The sequence below is a fragment of the Lasioglossum baleicum genome, chromosome 5, assembly GCF_051020765.1.
Source record: "Lasioglossum baleicum chromosome 5, iyLasBale1, whole genome shotgun sequence".
NCBI classification, from domain to species: Eukaryota; Metazoa; Arthropoda; class Insecta; order Hymenoptera; family Halictidae; genus Lasioglossum; species Lasioglossum baleicum.
The window spans coordinates 11,753,259-11,773,163 of record NC_134933.1 but is presented as its reverse complement, the minus strand read 5'-3'; the positions used below and the strand labels follow the sequence as shown (position 1 = coordinate 11,773,163).

At 38.3% G+C, this 19,905-nt stretch overlaps 1 protein-coding gene across 6 annotated transcripts in view; it reads left to right on the top strand.

Annotated features, from left to right (window-relative positions):
- Window positions 1–19,905, top strand: part of Smash (smallish) — a 172,304-nt gene that overhangs the window by 93,167 nt on the left and 59,232 nt on the right. The window contains exon 1 of one of the 6 annotated variants that reach the window (XM_076423907.1): window positions 1,074–4,627. The exons of the other annotated variants lie outside the window; for them this stretch is intronic. The gene's annotated coding sequence lies outside the window, so the exon portion shown is untranslated. Of the gene's footprint in view, window positions 1–1,073; window positions 4,628–19,905 lie in introns of those variants that run through there. 6 annotated transcript variants of the gene reach the window in all.

Sequence of the window (19,905 nt, the reverse complement as noted above, 5' to 3'; positions counted from 1 at the left end):
TAATCGCGCGGAATTCGTACGCAGAGTGATGACGACAGATAGCATTTTCACCTCGTTCCTCTCCGTCATGGCTCGTCTACAATTTTCCTACGCCGTCTCTCTTTTCCAGCATGATGGGTTGTCGCGTGTTTCTCGTCGTTAATTGTTGTCGCGAGCATCGGGACATGCGTTTTGCTTAACGAGCGTCGCGTGTAACGAAAACTGCATACCAACCTGCGCGCGGCCTCCCGAAGCTTAGCTGGGGGGACAATGAAAATAGCATGTTGTTAAGCGAAATACATACCGATGTCCTCGCATTGTGTTTTCACCGGCGACTAGTATGTATCAGGACTAATTATCAGAATTTAATATTCGAATATGAACTGACGATGAAATACAATCGTGGCGGAATGTGAAACCGTTTCCGACACGATGCAAATAACGGTACCTGTTTCGCGGTACACACTGTACGCAATTTCTCATCCGAGTCCTCTCTTTTTCACCCGCGTCATGTCACGCGTTTCTCACTCTCAATTGTGCCTGAGGAACGTCGCTTCCTCCGAACCTTGTCGTGTCTAATTATTACCAAGGGAATATATTTTATCGCAACGCCGCCGCGCCGCGCCGCTTCCACAAGCATATTAGAGAGGGTAGCTTTCCCCCTCGTCCGGCGACCCTGGTTACATTATTTTCCGCACATGAAAATTTTACGTGCATTCTGTAATTGACACAGAACATTTTTCTTCGCAGACACGTTATAAGGAATAGACAGTGGATCTTTACCTAAGATAACATTTTTTTAGCAGAATTGCTACAAACTGTAGCGAAATGAAAATTTATTTTTCACAATTATACAAGAGTACGTTTAAATTCTTCTAATTCCCTTCAATTTTATAATAAATTTACTAATTTTACTAGTTTATACTCTAATATTAAATCTTTCTCTTAAATTCTATAATAAATATACTAATTTATACTCTAATTTAAAATTTTCCCTCAATTTAAAATTTTATAATAAATTTACTAATTTAACTGTTTTAAATGACACCTACTCATTTTTGTTATAAATGCATCAAATCAGTTTGCAATTTTTGTAGACAAGTTTTGAGAAAGCGGGATCAGATAAAATTCCAATTTCAATGATGACGGTCTTTTTTTTTGTAGATCAAAAATAAATACAAACTGTACTAAACAATATCGAACTTCGTATTTTAACATTTTTTTGAATATTGTCGTAATTTTTTTAATACTGTCATAAGCATAAATGCATAAAGATTCGCAGCATAATTATAACATAAAATAATGATCAAGTATACTGCACCAATATTAAAACAACCACGAGTCGCAAACATAAATAAAATTACAAAAAGCGATGGAGCTTTCGGACAAGCATAATAAAAAACAAAACTATAGTGTTTCAAAATTTGATTAGAACGTGACCCGAACGAACCGGGTCGACTCGTTGAAATTCCGTGATCGTGCGTCGGTTATGACTTCCGGTTCATACGACCCAAAAGTAAACTGGACAATACACCGCTCGCATAATTACGTTTATATTAACTGAGCAGCACGTGACCGATCACCGCGCATGCGGTATACGCAACAGTTGCGGCGCGACGTTCTAAAAAGTAATAAAAAGATTTCGACGACCCACATTCAGTCCATTCTTGATTCGTTCGTTCGATTCCGCACTCGGAAGTCAATTCGCGCGCATTAATTACGGTTTATCGAACTCATAGACTCGATCGCGTTCTGCCTGCTCGATCGGCTATGCGATTTAATTATTTTTAACCGTTACGATTAACGATATTACACTGTAGAAGTTCTAACTGTCGAAACAGTACGCGAACCTTCGTTAACCTGGCTTTCTTACTGTTTTACATACTGGGTGGCCTAATTTGCGTACGGAATTATTGAAACAGCGGAAATAACTGGTTTTTAATTTCTTGCGCGAGTTAGCGAAACATGTAACGGTGTCGGCTCTGTCATTTCACGAGACGTTCAGAATCAATGTTACGAATCAAGTAACTGTAATTCATGCTTTCGCAGTTTTCTATAATTACGAGGATTTCAACAAGTATTTGCAATCGTATCCATTTTTAAAAATAATAAACTAAAATACTGTATATGTATAATACTATCATACAATAAATAAAATAAGGCTTAAACTTTACTTTACCGGATACAGAATTTGTACCACGTTTTTCATGAATGGTTAAGGGTGGGAAATGTTACGTTTGTTAATTGGACGGGGGTGTATCGGAAGGACTTTAGTTTGAGAAGCGAGGAAACTGTCAAAGAAATTCCATTTGGCATTGTCTACATTGTACATGTTATAATAAAATAGAATACTGTATTTATAATACTACATATAATACAATAAAGAAAATAAGTATATGTATAATAAATGCAATGATAAAATACATTATAATATTAAAATAAGATTCCTTTGTATCATGAAGAATTTATTTCTCTTTAAATTAAAAAAATGATACATACTATCATGAAATTAATTTATCTCACAATAAAAAAGGATGTGCTCATGCAATTAGAAATAATCGAGGATCTCTATAAATTGCAACAAAGAAAAATCCTGCCTATGTACTGTCTACTTAGCAACTGGTTGAAATAAATCTGTCCGCATTTGCCACGCCCTTCAGCATTCAGAATAAAAAGAATGAAACGAAACAAGGGGTTGAAGTCGGACAAGTAGTCAGAAATCCATGGATCAATCAGGAATCGATCGTACTTCACCGATAAGATCGTCGCAGCCGGCCAGGTCGTTACGTGAACGTAGCTTGCAATTACTTGTAATTAATTCATTCACCGGCATCACGGATCGATCTCGAAACTTTCATGACAAGTTATCGAGTTTATCGTCTCGATTACATTGTCCGGGTGCCGATCGTGCGACTCCGCTCCTCGTAGATCGTTTTGCACGATCTTTGGCAACCCCTATCTGTTCTGCGGCGTGTCTAGTTTCTGTGTAACACGTGCATTACGTGTAAATGCATGCACGAAACGCAAGCCGGACTTTTCACTTTATGTCCCAACATGGGTGCACCGGTTGTTCTATCCGACCCAGCGAATGTTCGCACGTTATGAAACGTTGACCCGACATTTTTCCTTCTTTCCTCGCCGTTTCTTTTCGTTTCCCGAGCAATTTGCTCGATGTCACGTCGACCGGCGCACTGTGGGGTCGCTTCAATAATTCTTAATATGTATAACGTGTCCCAATATGTATCTAGAATCTTATTGTTAATGAATTGCTTTGTTCCATATAAATTGTAGGTGACCGTGCAATTTCTTATTTTCAGTAGCAATTCTATGAAAGTTTTCTTCTGACAGAATGTAATCTGTTAAGAACTTGTATTTTCCCTCTTTCAATAAATAGCGTTTCAATGTTCCAGTGTGAGTTTGCAGTATTATTGTCAGAACACTAATAAACGGTTAGCAGTTTTCGAAAATTCGAGGAATTCTTTAATGAACACCGCTCGAATTTGCTCGATGTCGTAGCGTGTCCCAATATCTAGAATCTCGTTGTTAATGAATTGTTTTGTTCCATATAAATCGTAGGTGCTCATGCAATTTCTTATTTTCAGTAGTAATTCTATGACAACCGGAAAAGGAAGAAAATTTTCTTCTGACAGAATGTAATCTGGTAATTAAATAGCGTTTCTCAATGTTCCAGCATGAGTTTGCAGTGTAATTGTCAGAACACTAATAAGCGGTTAGCAGTTTTCGAAAATTCGAGGAATTCTTTAATGAACATCGTTCAAGTCATGATGACGTGATTGTGAAGCATGCATGCAAAGTTGCATGTTTGTGACTCGTTGAAATGAAGTGCGCCACTCTATCGGAAAGTAAATTTAAAAACTCGAGCCAGAGAAAATATTCTAGAGAAAGAGAATGTTGTTCTAACAGAGTACTATATTTAATTATTTATTTAAATGTTGAGTTACCTTAATGTTGAACGTTACTTTTTCGGGATAGTAACTAATATCTAGACTATTCCACGTGCAAATATTCGCTGGTTCGGATAATCGAGGTTCGGATAATTTACGGTCTACCGTACGGAAAATCTCAGCGCGTATCGAGGCATATGTGTTGCAATGCAAATTTTCGAAGTGAATGTAAGGAAAATCGCGAATATAATCGAAGGTTGCGGAGATATCGAAGCCGTTTAGTGAATGCACGTTGCTGCTGGAAGAAACTAAGAGACACGGTCACTGCGCAGTCGTAATCCGGCGAGTGGGGGATCTCTGAAATACGAAATAATTAAATCCTCAGTCATCGTCCGTCTCTTGTCGGAGAAGTTGCGCCGCGGCGATGATCTCGTGCTCCATCACTTTCGAGTGACACTGAAAGATCTAATCGAGTGTTTCGTAATTCTTTCTCGAGAGAAATCAATATCACCGTCGTCTCAAACTTGCTTCAACATTAATTTATATTTATTTTGTCGATTTTTCGAGTTTTCTTCGGAAGTGTCGTCGTTATATCTCGCATACTGTGTATTACGGCTGTCATTCACGTGTCGAGAATAGTTTTGAAAAAAGTGTATATCTACGTTCAGTTTTGGTGAGAATGCGGTTTACTGTGAATTTGGAGTACGAAACTGCGGACTTCCGACTGGGTCAATTCTGAAAACGTAAGTCGTATTTATATTACAATGAATTCCTTTGCGAATCGCGTCGAACATTTTCCAAGAAATAATTTATGATCGCAAATAGAACTATGCCTGAATGGATTCCGACATGAAATTCTGTTACGATATATTTAATCTTAGTTGTTTCAAAATTTTTAATCTCCCGTTGTGAAGACGAAGAAATTTCGATCGGGATAAAGTGAACGGTTTGAATTTCCTTTTTCTAGCTCGTTAAAAATCGGAGTAACCCTTCACTGTGTTTTATACATATTTTCATAGAGCGATCTCGGTCGAAATGGTGTAAATATAGTTTCAGTAGTATCGATATAAATCTCGACAACGCGGTATCATATTCCTTATCTAATCTTTCATGGTTGCTCAAATACATGTATACGGGACAGATAAAACGGTAGGTGAGATTACGCCCTCGGCTATTCCCCATGAAATTAAAAATCTCTGGATCCAGTATCCTTCCTTGCTTAAACGCTTATCGTCGATAACGTGCCGAGCGAAATTAATGTTTGCTGTAGCGAGTCTGTGTCGGTAAACATTCGAAGCAAAAAATCGCGACAGTGTTGAAGGAAATATCCTGCTCATTATCATTTATCAGGAAAGACCGATTTTGTAGAAGCAAATCAATAAATTAGACTGCGAATTTCATGCATTTATCACGAAAATATTATTAAACTTAAATTATTAAACAAAACCTGAATGTCTGTAGCTCCTGCGTCTTCCAATTAATGCATACAATTATTATTTCATATAAAAATCCGCAGTCTATTCGCTTAATTAATGATTTCTGATCGCATCCGTCGATTCTAACAATACCCGTCGAGTGGATTCCAACAATACCAGTTTTGAGTCTAGAGTTAAAATTAGGTTTCAATTTAGGTTAGATTAGGTCAGACTTGGGTTCGATTAGAGTCAGCTCGGGTCAGATTGGATTTAAATAACTGTTTAATTACAGCTTCCAATGACACGTACAAGAAAGAACCGAAATGGCGAATTTCAATGCAGTCGTCGTTTTCATATTTTTAAAATATCACCATTTTTGGACCTTTGTTTAAATATGTACTTCAATAGAGAAGCTTGCTAAAAAAATTTCTCCGAGAAACATATTTATAATTTTAATATTTCTAAGAGAACAAATCAGGAGCAAGTCATTTCAACTCGTCGTATAATTACAACAATTTAAAAGCCGCTAAAAGACTGACTAAACATATTCTTGTTATTTATATAAAATAATCCACTACAGCCACGTGTTTAGCGGCCCGCAAACCCAGTGTTAAAGCGTATGGAGACATTCGCGAGACTGTAAGTACCATGATGATGATTTCGGAGGATTAATGTTTTATTTATCTTCCGAAAGCAACACCGCATGACCTCTCGTGCCGTGTTCTGACAGGATACCACGATATTTCTTCTTTCGTTTTATTTTCTTCCGGGTGAAAGAGCAGGACTCCGGTGCAGGATATTTTTTTTGCACGCGACGTACACAGGACCCGATGATTGGCTCGGGGCGTTTTGCAACTTTGTACGCCCTCTCGTTTCTCGAGTACATGCATTAAACGCGTTCGGCCTCCTCCACCCACGATTAAACGCGCGGCACACACTCCTTTTCGTCGCACGCGCCGCGTGTGGTACACTCGTGACCGGCCATTTCGTAAATTGGATTAACGGTCGTGCAGGCTGGATAATTGACCCGGCTCGTAATTCGTACGTTCGTTCCTCTCTTGGCCCTTTGTTGCTTGTGTCCGCCATTATTCTTCGACCGCTATACATTTCAAACATGCATCTTGGACCGTACCTCCTCCCCACTCCCCTCTCCACTCAATTTTTCCGTTAATCATCTTACACGAGACATTAATCTGCCGTCGTTCATCTATGTAAGAGATACTATAATACTCGTTTTATTCTTTTTATTTACTTGCAAACTATTTCAAACAATCTTGGACCGTGTTCCTCCCCCTTCCTGCCGTTGTTCATTTATATAAGATATTCATTTTATTCTTTTTATCAGAGCTGGGGAAAATAGTATTTTAAATAGTAAATAGTAAATAATCCTATTTATTTTTTGAAGTATGTGTACAACTTTGAAAATAAAATATTCTATTTGTATGTAAAATAGTATAGAGATATATAATATAATGTAATATATAGTATAGAGAAATATAAGAATATTGAAAATATTTGTATTTTTTGTTTTTATTTTCAATTTTAATTTTAAATATTGCTGAAAGTAATGGTTCGAATTAAATACATTTATGAGTGTACATCGTTTCTTAACGATAAGATAAACTGTATGTTTATGCGGTTTTTCAGAGTATTATAACGATGTAAAAAGTAAAATGTTTTATTTCGTGTTTTTGGTTGTTAAACTAGAAATATTTTATTTTGTGGATCAAATTGTTGAAATAGAAATATTTTATTTCGAGATTCAGCTTGTTAAAATGGAAATATTTTATTTTCAAAATTGTATATCTTATTTAAAATACTATTTTCTTTAATCTAAGTATAATCTAAAATGTTAAATAGTATTTGAAATATTTGTTTCGCCAAATAATGCCCACCTCTGCTTTTTATTTAATATTTACACCTCAACGAAGCAGCGGAAAACATTTTCGCAAATGAAGAAGTTACTACATTTTTAGGACACTGTATATTTTTGTACGTAAAAAAAAATTTCTTTGGAAAACTAGAAACCCGCGTATTCATTCAGAACAATTCCGAATACATACGCGGATAAAATCGAGTTGCTATCCTCGAAACAACAGTTTCTTCTTTACCGACATGATTCGCTAGTGGTTATGATTCCGTAGCTGTTATCCTTGACGAGTTTCTTGTACACGTGCGCGGAAACGTGCCGTGGTGTTTGAGCGTAACAAAAGGAGAACGAAACCTGCATGCAAAAAGTCTCATAGAAATCTGCCGCGCGTGATTGATACGCGTTTGTTTAGAATTCGCCCAGCTCTCGGCGTAGCCTTTTAGATCTGATTTGACTTACTACGGCACAGAGCTCGCGCAACCTCGGATCTCGCCACGATGACGAAGCCGAACTGTACGATTTCAAAAGGTTACTATACTACGAAGTACCGCGAGCTACGATCGTTACCCGATTCCCGATGTTTTTCTTCATTCAGATTCACCGTTTACTTATTTCGCGCGAATTCTTCACGCTCGAACCACTCGTTCGTTAATGAATTTCTAACTGACAGTATGATTAAGAAGTCGGAGAAGTTCGACGTGCAGACTATCCGATAATGAACCCAATTTACACGATTTTTCTGCATCGATAACTGTATTTCATTTACGATATAAAAACAATGCTGTGCGCATAAGACCGCACACGTCTGTTTCTCGCTCGCTAGGTTAAACTCGGCACGCATTTTTAAAAAAATTTTTTACGCTACATAGCAGACCAATTGTTCTAACTTTTCAAAATAATATTTCTATATTTTCATGTTCATATTTCTATATTTTAATTTTTATATATTTTCATATTTCTATATGTTCATATTTCTATATTTTCATGTTCCTATATGTTAATATTTCTATATTTTAATTTTTCTATATCTTCATGTTCCTATATGTTCATATTCATATATATTTTAATATTTTCATATTCTAATAATATATGTTCATATTTTTATATTTAAAAAAAAATTTTTCTATATTTTAATATTCTCATATTTTAATATTTTCATATTTCTATATTTTAAGTTTTATTATTTTCGGCTCTCCCTTGTCTACCCGAATAACGTTTCACCTCAAAGCGTGACGGATCAGACTGATTCAGTGCCCAGCAGTAGTGTACGCGGTGCGCCTAAAGAAGTTTTCGCTCCAAAAAGTCAGCCTACCGAACGACACCTTTAATCGTCAACGCTTATTTTGCAAGCTGTGCCAATAAAAAATTTGCGTACCTGCTCACTACCACCTGTAAAACAGACGCAATCCTGCCACCGGTTCTGCAGTTCACTTCTCTACCGGCCTGTTCACGTCAGATTGTGCAACGATATTTTCCTTTCCGGGTGTATTGACAGAATAAAAATGCATCCCCGTTTCAAGTTACAACACGTCGATGGGGAAACGGTGTTAATATTGACAGCGTTTCGAGCGTTATACGGTTACGCTGTCAGAACAAGAAGGTTACGTGACTCTAATAAAGGGAATCCGCTCTACGAATTCATATGCATCGGCCTTTCTTCCCCGACTGGTATACGTGCGAATTTTACATTCGATATAATTTCTAGTTTAGTTCCGAGACCTGCCGATCCGTTGAGAGTACGTTGCGATAAAGTGAAGGTACTTCCGTAGTATCTGTGCGAATTGGCATGCTGATTGCTCGCCCATTAGTTAGATAAAAAGGAGATAATGGCGTTGTGCAATCTGTGCCGATATTTTATAATGTTATATTAGCAGAAATAAGTACCCTACTAGCATTTATGGTTGGCATTTTGTTGGGCCTTAACCCGACTAATAATTATAAGCCTAACATTGGATATTCGGTGGCAAATTGTCACAAATCCAACCAACCGTTGGCCAACCATAAATGTTACTAGACTTCCTTTTTCAATTTTGTCTCCCAGATCTCGATTTATCCGGGCTCATTCTGTCAAGACTCACGAGTCGCAGGAGTTAAATAATAAATTTCAGCTTTTCGCATTTGATTCCACATCAAATAAGTTATTCGCTAATGGAGTTCGTGGAATTTTTACGATTACCGGTTCAGTAGTCGATGCATGTGTTAAGGAACTACCAACAAGATAAATATTCATAAGTCGTTGCAGGTTTGCGGAGCAACCATGCGTAAAAAGATGTTTGAATGCGCTGTAGTACATATAAGTGTCGTAATAACAGTTTAAACGACACTGTGTCTTATAGAAAACGGGTTGAAATTGAAATGAGGACACTTTTCAGTATTCAGAGAATTTTATTCTACCATGTGTTGAGAGCATATAGTATTATTTATTTTCAGGATTCATATTTATTGCTTCCTTGCATCTTTGGCGAGTATTTAGATAACATCACGTTACAATTTACAGTTAGCGTGTCAAAGCAATCGGTATAATCCTGATTCTTATGCATTCCGGAACTGTACGCTATGCTAGTTTTCTCCGAGTGCTTTTTAAGCGATCAACAAGTGTGACAAACTGTTATGTTCAACCTATTTTAATTCTCTGAAAAACTGGAAATGTTCGTAAATTTATTTTCGTTACTGTACACGTTCCAAGGCATTAATTTATTTTCTTAGTGGTCTATTCATATTAATTTCTCTATACGTTTTTACCGTCTGACATTTGATCTACCAATTTTCGTTCGGCTTGTCAGGATTAGCGAATAAATAAATGTTTAATTCCGTAATTTCTCAGCTAATCCATGGTATATGTGCCTATAAAATGATTAGCCTAATCAATTTAGTGCTGACAACGGTGAACGTGACAGATCAATGACTAGAATGATCGTGACAAATGTTCGAAAGGGCAACTATGTGAACTCCGTTTGAAATCTCTGGGTCACATCGTAAAGATAAATAGATTAGAGATCGGTAACATTAATAAAATCCGTGAACGTTCTACCGGTTCTGCAGGAACGTGTCTTTTTGTCTAGTCAATCGTGCTGGTTACGTAACAACCGGTTACGATTTCTTTTCCGGGTAGCCAGCTGACCGAATCGTAGACGTCACTAATCCCGAGGAAAATGTCGTAACAGTAGCTTTGTCAGTTGTTTCAGTGTTACAATCTAGGGGACTAAACATTTGGATAGACGGCTACAGGGTCGTTCATTCAACTCCTACAACTCGAACACTTGCTAGTAAATTGCTCCTCGTAGAACAGAAAACATTCCAGTTGCGTTTACGGAACCGATTGCATGGTGCAGAAATTAGTATTAATATTACTAGACAGCGGATTTTATGCGTTTATGACAAGAATGAGTTGGTGTAATTTAAAACAGTAAGGATATTAGACTAATTTAAAGACACTTATATTATTTCGAACCTGCTAAACATATTAGGAAAGAAAATAAATTTCTATTATATTTTGTTCCAATTTGTTGCAATGTAGGTGGAAAATTTTTATTTTGCATAAAGGATTTGTGCGAAGTAAATGTAAAGACACTGCAAGAAAAATATTTTCATCACTGTTACCTGTTTGGTACACAGTAACTTTATAGTTGACTCAGAAAATAAAAATTTTCTTCACTGTTTGTTGTTTTGTACACAGCAACTTTATTCATTTAGCCTGTCGGTTGGGGAAAAATAACGAGTGCATTTTCGAATTTTGTGAAAATTTTTCGAGCTACACTTTTACCACGAGGAACAGAACAGCAGCAAAACAAAAGAATGCCCGATGTTCATGCCGAGGTTCTTTGTCCAAACTTTCTAAAAATGGAAACTTTCAGGATTTAATGAAACGAAAGAACCTGTACCATACATAATATTTACCCTGATAATCCTAACAAAATCAGTATTACACACTATTATCCCCAGAAATCCTTATAAGCAGATTGTGGACCGCCATGCAAAGCTAAATCCTCTTAATTAAGTTAATGTTTCCAAGAATCGCGTACCCAGTGCATACCCTATTAACAATTTCACGGTGTCAAGAATAAAACCCATTGGATCCCAGTGGAGAAGCCATTAAAATCGTATCGTACACTTAGTTGTTGGGTAAACGAGTAAAATCGGCTATGCACTTGTGTAAATGCGTCGATAATGCACCGCAGCGCACGCGCGATCCGAAGGACAAGACTGAACGATAATTTGCCGCTATTAAACTGAACTGTGACGCGTAATTTGAGCGACTCCGGGTAATTATACGAGGGACGTGAGACGCGAATCAATGTCGAATCGGTGCCAGGCTAAAATCAGCGCCGATACTGAAAATCGACGTTGCAGGATCTCTCTTTCTCTCTCGGCAGTCGGTTCTCGCAGCTGGTCGTCCTTGCATCCTATAGAGAGATGCAAGAACTCCACCTACGTGTTTTCTTGCCTCTCAAATGTCACGTAGAAAGGCCGCGTTACTCACCAAGAACATCGTGAATACGTCGGGCCCGCACCTGTGCGATTTAATCCTCCCCGCCATTCCTCTCCCCACCGCCGATCGGCATCGCCTCCTCACCTTTAACACTCTATCGGTTAAACCTTCACCGGCGTAATTAGGCTCGACGAACAGCAATTTACTAATGGCCCCATAAAATCGGAATTTAAAACGCGGTATACGCAGTCCGCGTAAATTGCGCGCGCGCGCGCATTTATTAAATCCCGAGCACTCCGACCGCTTCGGGATGAATGTGCAATTTAATTCGTAGCATCTTATTCTACCTTGCAATTATTGCAGAAAATTATTATTTTGTATAAAAATTAATCTTAACACTAATCGTACCCCGACCGATTTCACATTCTTTATTTTTTAATTATTGAAATTATACAGATGTGTGCTTCCATCAGAAATTATTCAACAAAATCTATATATGTTCAGTCTTGTCATATTTATAAAACAATGTGTGTTAACACTAGTCAAACAACCGGTATCTGGTTCTTTTATTTACAATTATGTACATATTGATTTTTCAGTTTTGTGTCCGTAAAAAAGCACGCATTATAATAAAAATCACAGAAAACCTATACAGGCTGTCCAAAAATTCCTGCAACAGCCGGAAATGGGAGATTCCTGAGATCATTTGAAGCAACATTTCCCTTTGCAAAAATGTTATCCGCGGCTTTGTTTAGGAGTTATTAACGAAAAAGAACACTCAGAGCGCGACTTAGACGCGAGTTGGCACAGTCGGGCCGGCGCCGGCGCGCCAACTGTCTATTGGTTTGCACTCGGAGCTATTTCAACTAAAAAATTAAACATTTGTTCGACCTAGAATATTTCCATTCTCTATGACTTTTTGAAATTTTATGGATATGAAATTGTGGTATAATACCTCATTCAATACTTAAATGTTTAGTAATTGATTAGATACCAACATAATTAATAATGCATACAATATTTTGAATAATGGTACAGCAATTTTTAGTGCATTTATTGACATTTTTGAGTGCTAAGGGTTAATAAGGCAAACGAACATGAAGGCAAGGTTTCATGAAGAACAACCAAAGGATCTAAACGAACGACAGTAACGACGCTTTAACCATACACACATTACCATATTTAAGCTAACACACTTTAGCTAACACCTCCTCTATCGATGTAAGGTATAAACGATGAAAATGATTGTTGGTCAACATAATAATTCTTGTCTTTCCTCGAAGATATTCATTCCTACCAAAACGTATTCAGACGTGTCACCCTTCGCATGTCTACCATACGCGTTGAATACGAAATTATTCACACTCTCATAACTGCCGACATGCGATCGAATATCCTTTCAGAACCGAGCAATAAATCTGTCAGTGTCGCGTTAATGTTACAGACACCGGTAATGGTCTCTCCGTTGTTTAGCTGCTCGCTTTTCAGCTAATCACGGTTTCTATTGTTCGATCATTGAAAATTCATTGCCAGTTAGCACGTTGACTACCATGGTGGTCTACGTGGTGAACGGTGCTACAGAATCCGAGAAAAACTGTTCGGCTCACGTTATGCAACAGCTCTTGCGGTTTTATAACTGTAATTAATAGTATAGTAATGGCCTAGTGGGAACAGGTTCACCTGTCAACGTGTGGGAACATGTATTCTCGGAAAATGTCTAATCTTCACTGAAAATCAATTTTTTGGTGTTCTTATTATTTTACTTCTTGTTTGGTTACTCGGTTAAAATTAATCGATACGAGGTTAATGAGAATATGAATATTAAATTGACTCCAAAAACAATTTGTTTCACTAAAAAACTGATTTTTGGTGTACTTATTATTTTACTTGGTTAAAATTAATCGATACAAGATTAACGAGTATAAGAATATTAAATTGACTCCAAAAACAATTTGTTCCACTAAAAACCTGATTTTTGGTGTTCTCATTATTTTACTTGGTTAAAATTAATCGATACGAGATTAACGAGTATAAGAATATTAAATTGACTCCAAAAACAATTTGTTCCACTAAAAACCTGATTTCTGGTGTTCTCATTATTTTACTTGGTTAAAATTAATCGATACGAGATTAACAAGTATAAAAATATTAAATTGACTCCAAAAACAATTTGTTCCACTAAAAAACTGATTTTTCTAACCACAATGCTTGTTGATAAGTGGCAAACAATAAACGTTTGTGGAATACGACGGAAGTCAGAAAAGCGATGGTCTATTAGAAGCAAATTATGGTTCAAGTGGAAGTCTGCGGTGAACGACGCGTCAATTATCGCAATTGTGAAACAATTAACGTGATTATTTGCGATAAGATAATGGAAGACACAAGCAGGCGGAGGGGAATAATTTAGGGGAGCACCGAGTTTTATTTTTGCCTTTAACAGCCGTGGCAACAGGAACATGAATGGAAGGAAACGATAGGCAAATTGCCAAAACGGTGTCCATTAATAGCTTTACGGAGGTGGAGAAGCTGGAAGGGTTCAATCACGGTACGTCGGCGTCCAGGAACGTCATTCCACTGTTCCACTCGATTAATTGAAATTTATCTCGAACGTCTTAATTTGCCGCACATTTTCTTCGACGATCGAATACCGACTACTATGTGATACAGTTGATACACAAATTTGCAGACCGCTACCGTTAGAACGCGCCACCGTGGTCTCATTAGATATTTATGTATTTATGAATTGTGACTGGCATTGTGCGTATAATTTGCCGTTACCATTCAATCCGTACATTCACTTCTGGTATAGTGTAACAAGATCGCATTATACAGTCCGCGAATACGCGTTTGATAAACTAACGCACGATGAATTTCGTCGATGTAGAAAAAGCTGAAAAATGAACACATCTCGAATAAAATCTGTGGTTTAATGTCTTGCGGCGTTTCATAATGAGTTTTAACGCTAACTTAACGAACCCCGCTACATTTCAGATCCGAGATTAGCGCGTTCGCCGGTACCATTTGTTCTGCTAACAGTCTTCGGTGGTTACAACGTGTTCTTAAGTGTAACGTACGCGCGCTTGAAAAATACGTGAGAAAACCTGAACTTACGATAAATAAACTGCGGGTTTTATGCATTTATGACAAAAATGGGTCAGCACAATTTAAAGCAGTGGACATATTAAAAAGTTTCAGTTTAATCAAATAATTAAAAGCGGAAAGAAATGTTTGTTTCGCTCCTGTCTTGCAATCGACGCGAACACTTCTCATTTTCCATAAAGATTCGCAGTCTAATGATTAAAGTTGTACATTGAAATCTGAAAAACCTAGTCTACTTTTATAAATGTATTCGTTTATTATGTACATAAAATATTTTTTAATGACACGATCAGCATTCATACTGAATGGGAGATTCTGATGCAGATTGAGACCAATAGGAATTGTAATCGAAATTGCATCGTTATCCAGAGCATCTCGAGGAAGATGTTGAAGAAACGTTACACTTCGAGAGCGGGCGGTTTCTCGGCGGAAGCTGTCTAAAAATGAAGCATGATACAAAGTCGAAAATGTCCTCTCGAATTACAGGTCTGTCGAAATCCCCCGAAATATCGAACGTATCTCCCAAAAAGCCAGCGTTAATTATAGAAGAGAGAGGACGCGTTTCACCGGAGAGTAGTGAGTTGCCAGATGAGGGGAGGGAGCACGAATCGAGGGGAAAAAGTTACCCTCTCTCCGCCAGTAGCGGATTACCCACGTGACATTGCGACACATGAACGACAGAGACCAAACGAGTCACGTGAGCGGATCTCGGCGGAAGTGGTGGAGAATAGCGTTGTAGAAGGGGAAAAGTGGGGGAACAAGTCTTAATCTGACGACTCTGCCTGGTTTTGGTGGCCAAGGGGATATTCCAAGAGAAATATCAACGATCTTTACGACCCCTGTGACCAAAGAGATTCAGGGTGGAACACTTTAACGCCAAAAATATATTCTGGCCACGTACGTCGTGGCTCCGCATGGACTTACTCGTATTTCGGTCTAGGGTAGCGCTCGGAAACGCGTACCATGTAAACACGTGTCCGCCATCTGCTTGTGTGCGAATTTTTTGCGCGACCCGGACCTTGAACGCGTCACACACATCGCGATATATACTGTAATTATTCATCGTGTACTCATCGATGGAAAAAACGTGTCTGTTGCGTCAGATGCAACCTTGTTCGCGCGTCGCGTAGGAATTCTTTTGTTGTGTTGTTTTATCTGCAGCCGCAAATTGCGATCGGTCAAAATACTGAATCAATCTCCATGTTCAGCAATCATACATACTTGAAATGAAGGAAATAAATTGAGCACAACTTTTCAAGACAAAATTACATAAATATATTCAAATTTTTGGTACTTTTCCAATGTATTGTCTGATGCTAAACCATTTCACGTAGGAATTCTTTTGTTGTGTTGTTTTATCTGCAGTCGCAAATTGCAATCGATCAAAATACTCGGTCACTGAATTGCCATGTTCAGCAATAATAATTGAAATGAAGGAAATAAATTGAGCAGAACTTTTCAAGACAAAATTACATAAACATTCAAATTTTTCGGTACATTTCCAATTTATACATACATATGTACATGTACATAAAGTTTCACTAAAAATTAAGCAGAACATTTCAAGACGAAATCCACTGAGATTAAATATTCAAATTTTCCTGTACATTTTTAACTTATCGTCTGATGCAAAGCCATTTCCTATTTGTAGAACAAACCGCAGTAAATCACGTAGACACAAAGTTTCAGCAAAACGAAGAATCCGACGTTTCTACTCGATTGTACGATTCTGTTGTCAAGGGTAATTGCCAGTTGCCATGATCATCATCAATCATCTCGTTGATGTTGGATTAATATACGAACTGCCATGGAAGAGAAGTCATTCGAACCGAGTATCGCAATTAAAACAAGAATCGCGACTCGATCGGTAATGAAACGCAGCGGTTTCTACGATTTCGTTCTAATTGGATCAGAAAATATGAAGGAACACGTTAGAACGCGGAGGATCAGGAATGGCACGCCAAGGCACAATTGTCCAATTACGGAGAAACAATGTGTGCCGCAGCGTTTAATTGATCGTAATTTCACTGGGTCGCGTGGAGTCGGAGACTCACGATCTGTCCGCGGGTATCTTTTCATGCATGGAAGGAAAATTCATTTTCTAAGCAATTCGAAAGTCTCGCGGTTTCTCCTAATTGGAGGCCGGGGCCCGGCTGTTTGCTTTAAAAAGGCCGGGAGCACGCTTCGACAATCGATCCCTTCTCTCGCGAAGACCGATCGTGTCCAGGCAACGTGACGTGGCAACACAGCATACAGACATCAGTCCGATCAAGCTCCTGCATCAGAGTTGGGCAAAAATTTAATCAACGATTCACGAATAAATTTCTACTTCTATCGTTAATCGCAATTAACAATTAAACTCCTACTTTAGTCGTTAATTGCGGTTAACGATTACATTCTTTTCAATTGTATAATCGTCAAACGGATAATTTATTAATGATTAACTGCTGAAATTTCGAAATGAAATACGGAATGAAAACTGTATGCATACTGAAAAAAATGTAAACCGAGTTTTTGTTGAAATATATTTCTGTCAATTCTCCAACTCCACTCTCTATCTTTCTCTACCTCTTTATTACAACTTATGAATAGACCGTGTGGCGATTAGGTTCAACAACTGAATAAACCAGTCTCCAATTTTTTGATGATTTCTTTTTTTAATCAACGATTGACGATTAAATTCACCAATTGAATCAATCGTCCACTTTTCAATGATTACCTCTTTTAATTTAACTTTTGGTTAAAATTTTAATTGGTTAATGCCCAACTCTGTCCTGCATATTCTCCAAATCGGACTGAGACAGCGTTGCCAAGTGTATGCAACTTTGACAAAACCGGAAAGGTGGGAGGCAGTGTGTGCTCCTAGGCTCGTAAATCCGATCCGAGTCGAGCGGGAGAAGTATAAAATTTTTGCATTCGAATTAACGGGACAAAAATCCAGTACCGGCGCGCTCGGTCTGTTCGAATTACCGACGACGAAATTAGCCGCTTCTCTACATTCCTGTGAGTTCAGCCGTAGTAGCTAGTTTCTCGTAAAGTATTCGTTACAGAATGCCGTTTACGGCGCTACCGCTACCGATCGACGCACGCTCGTTGTTAGAACGATGAAATTTATTCAGGGTAATTGAAAATGTAGAATACAATTTTTTCGTACGAAGCTTTGTTTTCGAAAAACATTGCATCTGCTTCGTAGTATTACTTTAATGATAGTGGTGAATTGGAAAACGTGAAACCTAAGGGTTACCATGCAGAAAATTGCATCGTTACAAATGGTCACTGGAATCCCATAAAAAGACTAAACCCCAGACCCGCGGGACTCCGAAGCCTTTCCTCGAGTATGGTAATTGCACCGTGCCGGCCAGAAAAATATCCGGTGAAAACAGGAACGACTGGAGGTCTGCAGCTTCTCGTGACACCGATATAAACGACGCGATGAAAATTTTTACCTCGATCGCGAACAGCTCGGTCGTTCGGATCGCGTGGATCCGTACGCATGGTGGCTATTTCTTCTCCGACCCACTTCCGCCGGCGCGCGATGCAACGCACAGTGGTGCCATTTCTCGAAAATCTCCCCATAACTCATCGCTCCAGACGATTTTCGTGATAACTAGTATTCTCAAACTTCCGGACTTACTGTCAAACCTTATACAAAAGGCCTGAGAATAATTTATGGGACGATGTTCCCTAAGAATTTAGAAACTATTATATGCAAACCATCTGGTCTAATAAATCAATAAATAAGTTTGAATATTGAAACTAAAATTAACAGTAAAATGTCTTTATCATGTTACATTTTATCACAGTTTTGCCTTTAACGCGTCAAATCTTTTAATGTTTGGGATATATTATTATATAATTTAACATTTAACATTGTAACACGCGCTCGTACAATTTCTATGATATTTATGTGAGTAATTATATTAATTCTTTTGTACGTTTCTCTGTTTCAGGTGAGTACGGTGGGGTGATACCTGTCGAGACCATCAATGAATCATGAAAATTGGACGAGCTATTCGTATCCGTTGAATATAATATTTCTCCGGCATCCGAAATCATTTCGAGCAGTGAAAGACTGATGTATGGATCAGAATAGAGCAACAACCTTAGAAATATGTCCTGGTTCTAGAAATAGGTTCTTCTATTCGATTTACATAGCTTACGACATGATTCTGGGACTGTTCCGTAAACCACTTCGTATAGATAAAGTCCCAGTATAATAAATAAAAGGAAAAAGTCCGGCGCCGCGTTCGTCGATTACTTTTCCACTCGATCGATCGAAGATCGAGCGCGCTCGCGCGACTCCCAATGAATCATGGTTGTTTCTTGTCCCCGTTCGCCTAAGCTGCAGCCATGGGTGCGCGCGCGACTTCTTCGCGGTTTGCACTTTCTTCGGTAGCTGATTATCGTGGGAAGCTGAGAGCGTTCTCATCGCGGCTTGGCGGCCTGGACACGGAGAAAGCCCACGATTTCGATGATTTCGATGATTTCGATGATTTCTCGTTACCTCTGGCATTGATCTGACGCGGCACGGCGCGCGGGAGGTAGAAACACTGGCCGAGGAACGTGAAACACGCGGAAACGCGCTCGAGAACACGCCCCGGCATTACGTAAGATTTATCTGGCGTTGGTTCAACGAGTCGTGGAGCCGGACCTTCTTTTTCGGGAACCGTTTAAGAGGCCCGGCTCGGCTAATTAATATTCCGGAATTAATCGCGTTTTAATGCCGCGGACACGCGGATATTTCCATCCGAGGTTCCCGGCGCGCGGCGTGCCCCACGGTCCGTTCGAATGCCACAATTAGCTGGACAAAATCCATTTTCAAACCGACTAACTGTATCAATGTGATCTACACCCTGGTAGCATTTATGGTTGGCGCTTTGTTGGGCCTTGGTTGCTATATTGATCGGCCAAACTGAGAAAACGATTTAATCATATTGTTACATTATTTTAGAATTTTTAAAGTCATTAAAACAGATATATCATTTTATTTCACTTCAGTCTCTTACAATCGACTCGGACAAATTTTATTCTGCATGAAAATTCGCAGTCTGCTCATTATAATACGAATGGTCATCTTCTGTTTTACGGTTATTTTTATAGTGTATCATAAGTGATATGTAGACAGCGGATGTTTATTATGTTCTCCAATATGTTTAATATGTTGAAAATAGTATAACCGTACTTCTACATTCTTCTAATGTTTACGCT